Source organism: Carassius auratus, unplaced genomic scaffold, assembly GCF_003368295.1.
Source record: "Carassius auratus strain Wakin unplaced genomic scaffold, ASM336829v1 scaf_tig00215988, whole genome shotgun sequence".
Classification (NCBI taxonomy): domain Eukaryota; kingdom Metazoa; phylum Chordata; class Actinopteri; order Cypriniformes; family Cyprinidae; genus Carassius; species Carassius auratus.
This window is the reverse complement of record NW_020528347.1, coordinates 3,241-19,422: the sequence shown is the minus strand read 5'-3', so window position 1 is coordinate 19,422 and position 16,182 is coordinate 3,241. Positions and strand designations below refer to the sequence as shown.

General features: G+C 36.3%; 1 pseudogene; it reads right to left on the bottom strand.

Annotated features, from left to right (window-relative positions):
* Positions 1 to 1,500: 1,500 nt before the first annotated feature.
* LOC113096593 (solute carrier family 23 member 1-like) lies at positions 1,501 to 9,745 on the bottom strand (annotated as a pseudogene).
* Positions 9,746 to 16,182: the final 6,437 nt, after the last annotated feature.

The following is a 16,182-nucleotide window of genomic DNA, read 5'->3' as shown; positions in this document are numbered from 1 at the left end:
CATCCACCACAATGGCAAAGCAAAAACTGACCTGTCGCAACTTTGAAAATGTATTAAAAATAAGTATTCATTCCATTAACTCAGTACTTAGCTGAAGCACCTTTATAGCCTCAAGTCTTTTTTGGTATGATGCAACAAGCTTTGCACATGTGCATTTGGCAATTATCTGCCATTTTTCTCCTCACCTCTTCACCTCTTAAGCTCTGTCAGGTTGGATGGGGCAGGTTTCTCCAGAAATATTTGACTGGGTTCAAGCCCAGGATCTGGCTGTGCCATTTGATGACATTGACATAGTCGTCTATTCTCTGCAGGTGATGAGCAGTGCCTGGTTTCCTTCAAACATGGTGCTTGGAACTGAGGTCCATCAGACCAGATCATCTTTTTCATGCTTTTTGGATTTTTGCTCACCGAGGAGAGGACTAAGTCTTGCCACACCACCATAAAGCCTAGATCGGTGGAGCGTGCAGCGATGTTTGTCCTTCTGTAAGTATTTCACATCTCTACATATGGTCATGGAGCTCAACTAGAGTGACCATCAGCTTACTGGTCACCACTCTTAACCAAAGCACTTCTCCATCAATTGATCAGTTTGGCCAGGAGGCCAGCTTGAGGAAGAGTTCCTGGATGTTTCAAACTTCTTCCATTAAGGGTAATGAAGACTATGTGCTTCTGTGAACATTCAATTCAGCAGATTTTTTTCTGAACTCTGCAATCGTTTCTGAGCTCTAAAGGCATTTTTGACCTCAGCAGCCCAGGGCACCAAACACTATGGGGCCCCCCAGACAATTTTCTTTTGCATTTTAAATTGGGGTGTCAACCGTTACACATAATATGGAATCATCTGTATGTAATGCATCAGAGAAGCGTTCTGTATTAAAGCTATATGGAACACAGGTTGACCCATATTTTCAGGCATACGCTGAATGACCCCCTGGACCTTACAAATAACAAATTATTTTTTCTTTTTACAAATCACTGTTTAAATTGCAAACGTAGCTTCTAGGGAGGCTTTAAAACCACGTAGAATCCTCTGCCGCCTCAGACGCTACCGATTCACAGGGATTGGGATTTGGGCGAATGCAGAGATGTCCAACATCCAACTGGAGAACATACAATCTAACGTCTTTCACTATCGTTAGTGAATGTTGTTCAATAGTGAAAAAAAACCTATACATTGTTTTAAAATTTACTTATAAATACATTTTTTTGTATATAAGCTATTAAACTTGGACCTCATTATTGACAAACAAATTCAGACACTAAAAGCAGCCCACACTGCTATATGTTCTCTTGTACTAAAATAATGTTCATTTTCATGCATACATTTATTAATGTATTTCTATATTATTTTCTTTATATATTTATTTATGTATTTCTACATTTATTTATTTTTGCATTTACTTATTTATTCATTCATTTATTTATGCTTAAGTAATTTCTCGTCCTCCATAATACATATGGTTGCAAATTGGTTCAAATGTTTAGGTGCCGTTATTTCAAATTTGCATTATTGAACGACGTTTCATAGACATTCAGTCGTGCTTTCAAATGTTATAACATATTGTATGTATGTAGTTTCACAGTATATCCATCTCCTAAATTATTACACCGATGTGCAGTCACAATTCCACAGCGATAATTTTGACTCACACAATGATTTTTTGGCTATTGCAAAAAATATACCCCAGTGACTTAAGACTGGTTTTGTGGTCCAGGGTCACATATGTGCCTTAAACCTTTGGCAGAGGCACATGGACAGGGAGGGTCTGAGGGACGAGACACTTAAACCTAATCAACATTAATGTATCCTCTTAGGAATGCATGAGGATGAGTAATGAACAACATTTCTCAGCAAAGGATCTGAGTGATGTATTATCATGTAAATGAAAACAGTAAAGAGGATTCATCTCTACAGATAAACACGTTTTGTTTTTAAAGGATCCATGCATTGCATAGTCTGCAGAAGACCTACACAATCAGAAATACAAATTACCGTATGGACTCGGCTCTCAAATTTACCCATAACTCTACAGTAACCCACAAAGCTGCAATTCCCCAGTGGGCTCCTGACTTCTGCCCCGTCTGGATTAAGGGAGACAGTCCGATGAGGTTGATGGTGGGAGCAATGGCCAGCGGCCCGATGAACCTCAGCACTAGTCCCACGAGACTCGACAGGCCCAGAACAAGCTGAAGCATTGAGGCCAGTAGAATGGCCCCCTAGATCTATGAGAAGACAAGAAGAGGTCAGAATGTTCAGAGAAAAAAACATCTGTTTTATTCATTAAACAAGGGAAATAAAAAAATAAAAAGTTTATCACCAGCATCTTTTCTGTTCTAAAACAATAATATATATAATAATTTAGAGACATGCAAATATTTATGAATCCTTTTTATGAATTTTATTGTATTAACTGTAAATCAATGATTAATAACGTAAAAAAAATTTCACTGTACTGTGTAAATAAATCAACAGTGTATGCATAAATTCATGACAAAAGCATCCGCCAATGCATAAATGTAGAAGTTCAATGAGAGTATTCTCAATAGCTTCTAGCAATTTTATTTTGAACCAGGCTTTGTTAAGATATGCAAGTCTCTAAAACTCACAAAAATGTAAGTTTGCCCTTTCCATATGCATACGAATGAGATCACCCTGTATAATTTGAGCACAAAGTGGATCATTATCGTCTGTCGGTCGCTGGTGACTCACAGTTCCTTCTGACACATGACTCACAGCCACGCTTGTTTCAAACTCCAGCACAAAGTGAACGCTGCAATTATTTTGATTAGCTTTGAAATTACATTTCCTACATTAACTCATGGATGCAGACTTTCCACATATCATGGCCATCCACGAGGAGCGCTGCAGAATCTGTGGCATTGAGGTGAGAAGTGGCCCTGGTGTTTGGGCATCTCCACTTGGGAAGGGCGAGGATAGCCAAGGCTGGGGTAATGAAGGGGAATGTCCCCTCTTGGAGGATCGGCAACCTGAGAAGATGTAAAGAATGTTTATTTTGCGTCGAGCCTATTTTATGTTTTATCATAAAAGCATTGGCAGTAGTCATACTGTAGGAAACAATGTAATATTCCTTTCATTGACTTATAAAAATCATTAAAAGCAAATGTTCTGGCTGAAAAACACCAGAGCCAAAATGATTTTAAGGTACTTGTGTTAATATTCTGTCATTATTTACTCACTCTCATGTCATTTCAAACCTGTATGACCTGTCTTTTTTAGAGCCGCATTATAGCTAGATAAAATCATTTCGTAATATTGACACTACAATTGAACCGACTTGACCTGAATCATAACAAATGTCTTCTGTAGAGCAGAAATCTTACATGAATGCATTTGGCAGACACTTGAATCTCATTTACTTTTCACACTGCTTTTCCTGGGAATCAAACCCATGACCTTGGCATTGCTACTACCATGCTGGGCTGTTTGAGATAAAGACGTGCTAGAATTGAAGCTGAAATGTTACACCACTGCTTTCCTGTTTATTTCTGTGAAGTTGCTATGAAACAATCTGTATTGTATAATTCAGTATTTCTATAAAATAAATGTGCCTTAATATGTCCATGCAATGAAAGTCAGTGGGGCTCAATATACTTGAAACCAGTCTTTTTTTAGGTTGTGTATTAACTAAATCAGGTGAAGTCACCTTTATTTCTATAGAAATTTATAGAATTAAATTGTGTTAAAGCTGCTGCATACAGAAAAACAGGAAAGCGGCAGAATAATTATCAACTAACTGTACATTTCCACACTTTTTCTTCTGGCAATGTATATAATTCACACTCTGTGAAATGCTTATCCCAGTACCTGGTCCCGAGGGTGATCTGTAGCAAAGTGCTCATGCCCGAGATGAATAAGATGAGCTGACATTGATGCACAGCAGCTCTGCTAAGATGAGAGGAATTGCCAGGATGCCACCGAACGCCAGTACGTAATGCTGTGTGAAGCAAGGAACAGGAATGAATAGCTAACGTAATGACACCGGGCTTAGGTTCATCACAAACCACCCGTTAAGTGGGGCGAGACATGAGGGAAGACAGATGATCACAAAATATTTAGCAAATCTTAAATGTGGCCTGACTGAGACAGGGAGATGTGCGAAAAATGTAAGACAGATGTTGGCCTATCCGTTGTGAATTGATAGCCCCTTTTTACTCTCAGCAGTAAGCTTCATAAATTTGCCGGGCTCCGAAAAGTAAAACTTGGCTGGACGCTCAGCATCTTTGACAGGAGATTATGGGGCGGATCTGGAGACTGTGCACAGGAGAGAATTTACACAGCAGGAAAAACATGGAAATAAACTTGTTTGTCCACACTTAAATTCCTGTTGTTTTATTGTTCTGGCTTATGCCTTCACAGCGGCCTTTTCCCAGAAGTCAAGTGGAGCCAGCAAAACAGTTTTGAATTTAATGTAATTTCATAAGCCTAGAGGGATTGTATTAGAGTAAAAACAGTGGTAATGAAAGCAGAAACCAGTTAGGGGCTCTTGGGGAGTCTGCGCTGACATGAAATACCAGGTCTCTCCCTGCTTTTTCCTCCCCTCTGTGATGCCGGAGAGATGAAAGTGAGCGTGCTGGAGGGAGGAGGGTTCTTCTTTGTACTTCTCTTTGCACTCGGCACATCATCTTACTTCACATGTCGATGCAAGTCCCCTGTGTACCTTCCTGCCCTTTCTCTCCCCCCACCCAGTTGCCTTTGATCTCCATGTGTCATCCGGACGAATAAGTGGAAGACTCATGTTCCCCTCATCTTAAACATCAGATGCATATAATAAGGAATAACACTGTCTAGAGAGGAAGCAAAGCCTTGAGGTGCTCACGGTGATCATGATGATTTTCAAAGCAACCATGGCATTCATTTTAATGAGAATTTGTGATTTTGAGTGAAAGAGACAATAGGAAAGGGTTTGAAATAAAAAATAAAAAATTCAATGATTCACTCTGAGCAGAATCATTATTTTAACGTTTCTGTTCCTGTGTTCCTCTGATATTATTAACGTTCTGAAACAGGTTCGGGTGGAAGAAATTCCAGTTAATAACGTTATTTTTTTTAAAACAATTTTATTTGCCTATACTTTTCCTAATAATAATAATAATATAATTATTAATAATAAAGTACAGCATTTTCTTTATTCAAAAAGAAAAGGAAGAAAGAGAGATCTGGTAACGTTAGCCAATAATTAACCTGCTGTGTTAAGTCAGCCAATACAGCATCATCTTTTCTAGATTTCGGCCAAAAAATCTATCAACACTTTAAAGGCATTTAAGTATTTTTAAGATATTTAAAAATGTTTTCTGCATTGTTAAAAAAAATTAAAAAATAAAATATTTTGTGCTACAAGTCATTTTAAGATCGTTCGTTATTGTTTCATGTGTGTTTCCCAAAAAATATGAAGCATATTTCCCTACATTATTTCTTTTTTTGGTTTTATTTTTATTTTTCAGTCGTTTAATTTATATGTGTATTTCTATTTTTCTGCCCTTTTTAATTAGTTCATTTACATATTAATAAAAAATAATGAAAAAAGGAGTAATAAAGTGTGCAATAAAGTACAATAAATGACTTATATTATAATCACATTGCACTTGAATAAAATTAAAGGTATAATCTGCCGGTCGTCCTAAAGTTGACCGCATAAATCTGTCTTAAGATGCACTTAAGGGTTTACGATTACTCCAGAGCACTTGTAGATCTACAATGATTTTCAAATGCTACTTAAGTTAAGATGCTTTTGGGAAACAATCGTAATATTAAGATCAGTCGTACGATCATTTTTATGAGCTTTTGGGAAACTCAGTCCTGTTGAATTCATCTCACTATCCTCAGATAAACTCTAAGGGCGATGCATTGCCATTGCGACTTCCCTATGAGGAGTTCACAGCTTAGCAGACATTTCACTCGTTGGCTTCAGCTTCACATTTGCATAGTAGGCTACTACTAGAATTCATGATTGGTTGACAGCAAATTTCAAATATTAAATGGAACGGTAAAATAACGTTATTAGCCGTTTAATGGACATTTTTTAATTTTCGATTCTGTTCGGAACTATAAAATTTGATTTTGTTTCTGGTTCTGGTTCTGTTCCTGTCAAAATTTAGTTTATTTCCGATTTTCGTTTTCGTTCCTTGAACTGGTTCAGAGCCCTGCAATTGGATGCAACAAAGTTGCAAAACGGAAACTGTAAGAGCCAAGAGTAATTACTATGAACAAAAAGTTTACAAAATCACTTCGACTCTAAAGGGACACTCATCAATGACATCTGCTGTTGTTTGGCATTTGCTAGTCCTTTCTATAAGATTCTGCACAAAATGGGAGTTTCTGGAAAAGTTCCTCATGCAGAGTTCACTAGTTTTTATGTCATATGAATTTGCTATGTGACCAAGAGGAAACTACTTGGTTTAAAAGTGATTTCTGTGTGAGCTGTACTTCATAACTACACTACTACTGACAACAGACAATGAATCATTTTTGGCTGCAAAATTTATTTCATATTTCACCAATATAAATGCCCCTCAAAGGGACAGCTCACCCAAAAATGAAAATGACCCCATTATTTACTCAGCTTCAGGGCATTTGTGGACTTGCAGTGTAAATATGACTTAGGATCATAATCAATTTTACATTGAAGCATGGAATAAAAAACAACTGAAGTCAAAGGGTCAAAAGAAATAGCCTCATTGCATGTAAACAATATAGAGGTGATTAGGGCAATGCTGCCTCTGTACACCCAAAAAAGACTGGATATGTATAAAACAAGCAGATCTGTGAGATATCAGGTTTGTCCAAGCATCAGGGCAGCATTCCTGGGTATTGAGGAGTTCCACTTCATCTTTAGTAACCCTGATCGTGCCCTTCAAGGCAACACTAAAACAAAAATATTAAAAACTTGCACACATCCCACAAACCCAAACTGGGCATAGGTGTAGTACAAAAAAATCTAATTATAACAAACTATAGTCAAACGCATGCACAGTGAGCAGTTTTTTTGCTTCAAGGCAACTCAACCGGATGATTACACATCCACTTTTTGTTGGCATGCTAAGTAGAACTCTAGCCTCAAGCTGTCAGTTTAACCCTAAAAGCCCATTAAAGGTCCCCTGTGTAAGTAGTTCAAATCAGGAGAGCCCTGTCCACTTAGGAGATGTGTGCTTTAAGACTCTTCACATGTTGCAGGGGTTAAGCCACATTTGTTGCATGTCGTCTCTCACCTGGAAAGCCAGAAGAATGCAGAGGTACCAGGGTGGGTGATTGTTGATGGAGTAGATAAGGTTGCCTTCAGGCCTCGAGTTCAGAACCTCTTCCAGACTGTTGGGATAGGGGTCAGCAATGATTACCTTTTCAGGATCATGGCTGCAATCTGAAATCTGAGGTTATTCAAACATATTCTAAGAGACTTAGAATTGAGGTTAAGTGAGAGAGCAAAGGAAAGTGACCACTAAATCCTTCCAAGAAACAAGATAACGGAGATCTACAATGTCTAAAGCTCTGTTTCTAAACCTAGGGGGCTTCCTTGTTCCCTACATAGGCAGCTGCCTGCTAAGGAACTGTCCGAAACATAATGGAAACTCATAAGTGGCCATTTTGGAACACTATTTTGGCAGCAGTTTTGTTACATTTTTTTTTTCAGTGTTTTTCCTTGTCCTCATTTGTATTGAAATCACTTGTGAACATCTAAATTAACTGGTTTTATTCCACTCAAAAAATATTACTTAATATGGACCAATGACCAAAAAAAAAAAAAGAAATGTATTAATATAAAAAAGTATAATAATAATAAAAATATGTATGGGTTAAATCAGGTAGAAATAACTATTTAAGGTAACCAATGCAAGTTAGCACTTTACAAAACACAATAATCTAATAAGCATATATAAATTGTGATAATTTTTGGATAAAACTGTCCATTTCTTTATTTACTCTAATATATATATATATGTATATATATATATATATATATATATATATATATGTATATATATATATATATATATATATATATATATATATATATATATACATATATATATACATATACATATATACATATATATATACATATACATATATATATATATATATATATATATATATATATATATATATATATATATATATATATATATTTTTTTTTTTTTTTTTTATATAAAAAAATATATCATTTTTCAGTACTGAAAGAAAAAATACTTCTAATTAACATTTCTCATAATGTTCTCAGGACTATGTTCTATACAGGCAACCATGCACTACCAAATGAAACATTATTATTATTATTTTTTTTATTCAAATATTAATTAAAATTCAAGTCACAGTGAAGTCGCATTAAACTGAACACTGGCTACACTGGATAAAATAGCTACAATAATACAGAAAAACATATTTTATCTGTTAATTCTAACCGTTGTGACAGGAATATTACAGGAAACATTTAATTAAGCAATTGGAGGGCTTGCTTACAGTAATTTCAAAATAACTGCAATTCAGACATGACAGTTTGGTCTGTAATTAGATCTGTTCAGTTCCAAAAGTTCAGCCCATTAAGGCTGATTTGTGGTGGATGTTAACATGATAAGCCAACGCTGTCCTGCTGACAGCCAATAAAAGTGAAATGGCAGCACCTTTCACCAGTTTTTTTGCGGTTTCCCCCTCAACGGAGTCAAAAGAGAAACAACCTCCCTTTAAAAAAAAGAAAAAAATTGTGTTATTTCAGAGAATTATGTTTTCTTTTCTTTTCTTTTTTTTAGGTGGCACGCGTTTCTATCTTTATTTCACTTATATCTCTTCTCTTCTATCTTTATATCTCTTTTCAATATACTTACTTTCTTACATGCTCAGTCAAGTTGATGAGTTTTCTCCTTTTTTCTTGTGCTTCATTCTCCATGTGAAGTTCATTCAAATAAGCACTTATCAGCCAATAAAAAGCCTTTTTAAAAAGTGTTCGGTGTGTGGTTGATCCACTGTTTAGAAAAACCATGACAGAGCACCTCACCAGGGGATATAGATACAACAAATGAGTGATTTATTTTTGCGTGTTATGGTCCAGCGCATATGTAAGCATGAACAATTTGTAAGAAACTGCCCTTTTCTTTTCATAAGCAACATGCCCTGAGTTCATGTTCAATACATAGTGTTTCTTTAACATGAGTGAATCAGGATTCATTCATGCATGAACAAAAAAGCCATTATGATGATGTGAGATTGATGGTATATTAAAGGGATAGTTAACCTGAAAAAAAAATGAAACTTCTGTCGACATTTACTCACCCTCACGTCATTCCGAACCTGTATGACCTTCCTTCTTTTCGGTACACAAAAGATTATTTTGGCAGAATGACAGTGTCAGTCACCATTTCTGTTACTGAATGGAAAGAAAAAAATGCAATGACAGTAAATGGTGACTGAGGCGGTTTGAATGAGATCTTTTTGTGTTTTCCACGGAAGACACAAGGATTTGAAACAACATCAGTGTGAGTAAATGATGACAGATATATTTCCAGCTTTTACAGAATTGACAGAAAGAGACAGACAGATGGATAGAGTTAGCTTGCCATATACACAAAAAGAAAAATCAGTAAATAAATTGCCTACCTCATCTTCTCCAGTCCAACAAAGACGTAGCTACTGACGTATGGTTACTTTTTGGTTAAGACCTAATTAATGTCATACACGTGCCCAAATGATTTTACAGATATGTATCAGCATATATTTTGCCAAACATATTATATATCTAGTCACTGTAGTTCCTGACAAGCAAATTACTTTGATAAGGAACTGCAAATATTTATGCAAATGTTTTCGAAGTTGTTCCAATGAAAAGATTATGGGATTCAAGAATTTATATTCAAATTAAATATAAATAAAAAATAATATAAAAAATAATCCTACTAAATATACGTTTCATTCTGGTTTTGGTTCAGGACTTCTGAACGCTGTTGAACTCGAACCGTGTTTACGTTACGTTACCTTAACAACGCCGTCTCAGGCTCTCGACAGACACGTGAGCCTTTTCTGAACGGTACAGACTGCCACCTACTGTCACTTATCATCACACTGGGGTTTGCCAGCATTTATAACCCCACAGTCTGTTTTCTCACGAAAATAATCACCATCTTGGTGTACGCGAGGCATATAAATCCATTCAGATGTTGTTGTCTGTGCCATGCTTCAGGATCAAGCTGTGATGTTATGCGTGCGCCAGACAAGTAGTCACTTCAAAGACATCAAATCCGTCACTAAGAATATAAAAACATATTTGTTGATGTTGTCGAAGGCTTTGCAAACAATAAACAAATTCTGCAAATATCTGGGGTTTATTTAGCGGTTAAAGTCAGGACAAAAACAGTTTATGCAACTCATACTGTGCTTACCACCTCCTCGTGGTGGTTGTTGTATGCATTCAAATTATTCGGAGTCGGTTCTATCTCCAGAAGAAATGTGCGTGAATAGTTTTACTAATTAATCTACTAAATTAAGTCATTTGTGTTATTTCAAAGCAGCCAGAGACTCGCAACTAGGCTACATGCTTTCATGCACTAATGGTTACTAATGATGCAGATTTTATGCAAATGTTAAATCAAGGGTTTATTTACTCATTGACGTGAAAATCCACATGCTAATGACAGATATTTCATAAAACTGAGGGGGTGGGGTTGGTTGTTGGACTATGGTGGCGATTTTTGCACTTAAAGAAGTAAACAGAGGAAAGGATGAAGTGAGAAATTGTGTGTTTATCTGAAACAACAAGAAGACGGTGTCCCACTGTTTCCCCAGAAGCCATTTGACCTTTATACATCTGTTTTCAGTTCGTAATTAAATTACTCTTGTGGTCTTTTCCTTCAGCCTTTTCCTTCACAGCATGTGAAACACAATGAGAGGTAGGTGCATTCATCTGTTATATATTTTATAAGATGTAATGTTACATAAATGAATGTAAAAAAAAAGAAAGAAAGAAAAACAAAACTTTTAAATTATTATATATTCTCAGAAAATGATTCATTCTCAGAAAATGTATCCTTAATGTGTAAATATAATTTTCTCACAACAGTGGTGGATTTTATGTATAAAATGTATAATATAACATATAACATATAAACATTGACGTTGTTGTTCAATAAGCATGAGCAAAGATATATGATAACCTCTGTTAACCCATAATCCACCATGAAAACAATGCACACTTTGTTTCACAGTCAGATAACTAACTAGTGACTATAACTGACAAAACAACGCCCAGCATGGAACAATTGTAGGGCTTTTCATTTAAACACATATAATGAAGATAAATAAACAGCATTTAATACGACTGTTTTTGTTTTCCTCAGGATCAGGCTTTTTTTATTTACAACCATTTTTGGCATTTACTTCAAAAGGTGAGTCTGTGGCACTCTCTCAACACTATGTCAAGCTTTTGGTCCTGTTGAGTGAGATGCATACTTGACCTGTCAAGGAAACCAGAGCTGTGCCTCACATGTGCCTTGAACTCAGCATGTATGTAATCAGCAGCTTGACTGAGTGTTGTGGAGTCATGTGCCTGGCTGAGGACCGTGGCACATGAGAAAGATTTGCTCTGGAGCAAATAATTAATTAATGAGACCAAAGACTGCCTGCGTGATTTAACAACACCTAAAAACTCTTAAAACTACATTCCGTGACACAAAAACAGTATTATTTGTAAAATTATAGTGGATTTGGGCATTTGCCATGGTACTCCCTGTGAGAAATAAAGCAAGCGGAGTTCTGTTATCACTAGAATATCACACCCTCTCAGCCTATCAAATTCGAGGACCAGAAAGAATATATAATGTTATATAAGTCACTTATGATCACAATGGCTGCATATATTTTGCCAAATAAGTATTTACATAACTGTTTTCTAATATATTTTAAAAAGTAATTTAAAATGGCTAGTAGGAAAAAAAGGAGTCTAGCAATATGGTCTCGTGAGGGAATCATTTGACTAAAGCAGAGTGGGTTATGAGACATGAGTAGATACATCCATAAGTCCCGACCCCTGGAAAGACAGGTTCAATCAATTTAGACTCTGACGTGCAGAAACACCATTTACCAAACAAATCAAAGGTTCAGATCTCTGTCATACAAGGCATGACCAGTCATACCTTATCGATGCAATTCGACATAGATTAACTCACACGAAACTCACATCCCCTGACTGACAATACTATATTATAATAGAATATTATGTGACATACATTAAATAACATAAATAGATATGGTAACACTCTATAAATACTCTAAGGAAGTTGATTTCCACTCTCTGGGAGATCAGTGTTGATTTAAGAAGAAATCTAACATATAAAGCAAGACCAAACGTATTCCTCCTGTTTCACGCCATTCCATTTCCCTTAAACAAATGTGATCTTAGCTGAAATGAAATACTGATGTTTTCTCATGCAACCTGCCAGGAATGGTCAGAGTTTTCATTTAGACAAGCTGTGATGGAGTTCAGAGGCCCTCAACGAAATGGGGTGTGTGGGGAATCTCAGAAGTCGGTGAACTTAAGTAGAAAGGAAACGAACAGATTGTAGTACTTATAATGCTAAAATCCCCACAACATGCTCAAATAAGTTGCAGATGATTTATGACATATTTGCGGTGGAATTGTTTGCATGTAGTGGACATGCGGGCCACAGTATCTTAAACTATGCTTCATAAATATAAGTAATGACAGTTTCATTGAACATCTGTTTTAAACATTCATTGCACGTTCCATATTGCTTCCAGATCAGGTTTTACATGATTACATAATTCTAGGTAATATAGTGGTTATATTCAGAGTTAATATAATCCAACAATACAATAGAGAATAATAAAGTCTGTTCAGCTATTTTACTTTAGACATGAATAAGAGAAAAGCATATTCATTTTCTGCCTCATAAATTCCCATTGTAAAACTATTAGTTTGTCAGTTATTTTTCCTGTTGGATTTTTTAAAAAACATTTTTATTTATTCTTTTATTTTTTGGAGACTACATATGCTCTGTTTTCGCAGTTTCACATGCTGTTTTTGTGATACTGTGATATTGTTTTGCTAGGAACAATTTTACCCCCAAAATTCACACCTTTAAAACAACTAATTTATTAAAATCGGCAAAAATAGTTCTATGCATAAAACTACATAACAGTAACTGTATACATGGGAAGATTTTGCAGGAGAAAATGAATACTGATGTTTCAGCTTGAAGTTAGTAATTCCTTAAAGGAACGAGTATCAAAAAGGTAGATTTAAAACGTCTCTGTTACATATTTAGCCCTTGTTCTGTGATGAAAGGAATGGAGACGTTATGTTGTGATGGACTTTAGGGTTTACTTGGGAGCCCCCAATCATCTCTGACTGCGCCTCATGGAGGGAACAGAGACGTGCATGTCCCCATGCCATAACCTCTTGGAGAGGCTCAGCATGCAAAATTCCCAAGCCCAAATTTCATTACTGTTTCCTCTTAAGTCAAAGATGATTGGGGGCTCCCCAAGTAAACCCTTAATGTCAACATAACTCGTAGTGACCGACAGATGGGGACCTACATAAAAAATGTTGGTGATTGTTTTGAAGATTACAATATGTTATTGTATCTACGATAGATTATTTGATCATTAAAATGTAAATTATAATTTAGATGATTTAAAAAAATCCCAAAAAAGTTCCATAACTGAATTCAATTTCTTTCAAGTGTACAGTAAATTGACCTTATTTAATCATCAAAGTGCAGTTTGTCCAGCAGATGGTAGCATGTCTCTTCTTATGCACCAATGCAAACTCCTGACATCATCAACCCTTGGGACAGACATATCCATGGGTAACCCATGAATGGATTTACACAGCTGACTGTAATGAATGGAAATGGACCAAAAGCTGCAGAAAAAACGCAGACGTTTCACACGAACGCTTAACCATTAGGATTAGCTCTTGGTGAATATTTAACATGTATAAAGCTCAAGATTTATCTTATAGTCCAATTAGCCTCTGCTGGTAGATGAAGTAACTACACCATTCTGTCTTTCTCCAGGTCACCACAAAGACCTCTGAAAGAACACAACATCTGGGCTTAATCTCCAGTACGGTTATATGTCCAACAGGAAGAGGCCGATAACATGTCTGTTCAACCGAATCCGGCCAATTAGCTTCCTGTGAACACAGAGTGGACAGTCAATAGTGACACGGAGGGGTCATTGGCCACTGGCTCTTAATGACATACTGAGAGGAAGTGGGATTAGCGAGGGATGATGTCATCACTGCCACCAGCATCTGTGCTCTGAATTACGTTTCTATTGCTCTGTGTTGGTTTATAAAGAAACACACTGGTGGTATAATGTCACAAGGACATGGAGATGAATGTTTGTAGGTGACGAAAAACTGAGGGGATAAATGTGCTTTTCCTCTGATTTATTTGCTTATGAATCATACAGTGGATCGCTGAATTTATATTGCTTCATGCAGCAAGAATGCACAAATTGTTCAAGTCTCAGTACGACTTCTCAAAGACGCAATAGATTCCAATGCATCTGTGTTACATTACATCTGCATTAGATCACTGAACGACTAGCCTTTTTTGGAAATCTGCATATTTAGTGAAACAGAAACATATATCATGCACAAAATTCACTTATTTTCTCACCCCAGGATGAATGAAAGCTTGGTTGCTGTTGAAACGAATCTCTTTGTTGTTTTTACCAATGTGCATCTGACTGAACAGACTTGTTTCCAACCAAGAGTTACGAGAATGTGTTAACATTAATATTAAAGGTATAGTTCACCCTAAAATGAAACCCAACACCCGTTTGATTCTTTCTTCTATTGAACCCAAAATAAGATATTTTGAAGAATGTTGTTAACCAAACTGTTGATGGTTGCCATTGACTTCCATAGTTCATGGCTACCATCAACTGTTTAGTTTAGTGATGGATTTTTTTATTTTTTTGGTGAAAAGCAATTTCAGAAAAGCAGTTTTCTTTACTTTTTGTCATTTTCATTGAATTTGTAGTGTAGACCTCCTATTTTAAATAGAATTAGAATGATTATTAAAACTTCATAGTTTTAATAATTATCAGTCCTTCTTTTGGCCTAAACAGCCAATCAGAACCAAACTTGTCTTGAGCATTTAAAGCGTCCAGACAACAAAACTGCTGTATATTAATAAATAATTCTACTGTCTGTTGGTGTGGGGCCAATTAGTTATCGTTATAATTATCGGTATAGTTATCATCTTTTTTTTAATTTGCCTTTTATGGTCTGTTTTTTGCTCTGTCAACAAAAATTGTTCTGAGCAATGCCAATGCATGCCTCCATGCAACATAAGGGCCTTTGGCACCACAGGAACATTTTCGTAGTACCAGAACTAATTGTGGAACTACCCTCTTTTGGGCATTTTCGCACCACAGGAACTGGGTGGGATTTTAGTACCGGATCGCCTTTTTCGAGAACCAAATTAGCTTCTGCTCCGGAGCAGGGTCTAACCAGCACAACTGTTACTACCCGTGACGTAAATAGACAGTGATTGGCCAGAAGTGTTTGAAAACACCCTCACCTGCCATGATTTAAAATGATGTGTAACATACTGTAACATTGTGTCAACTTATTTCGCAAGTATGATGAACAGCGATAAATATACGGATGCTGAAGTGCAGGCACTTGTAGCAAATGTAGCACTAGTTGTCGTTGATCTTTTATCCTCCTTTCCGTTCTTCCGATCACTTTACGTATATGTCGACATTCCATGTCCCTTATTGTGAAACGCGCGAGACACAACAAAAACACAGCTCCGATCACAGCGTCCTCCATCCTCCTGTTGTTAACGTTATTCTTTTTTTTACGTTGTTGAACGGCACGGACAAATTACATCGCTGTCAACCGTATTACGTCATGTCCTAGTACACATGTTAGGTGCGAATGCAACCCTGTAAATGGTATTGGGAAATAGTTCACGCAAAATCATCCCAGTACTTTAGTACTGTACATTTAGTTATGAAACTAAATCGTTTTGAAAGGCCCTAGTGGTGTATTTTGTTCTTAAATTAATTGTTTTTTGTTTCATTCCAGTTTTTTGAACAAATCAATTGAGTGACTGATTAAACGACTCATGCAGTGAATCAGCATTTTGAATGCTTTGGTTCAGTTACTAATCTCCGACTGAATTATTAAATCACTCACTCTT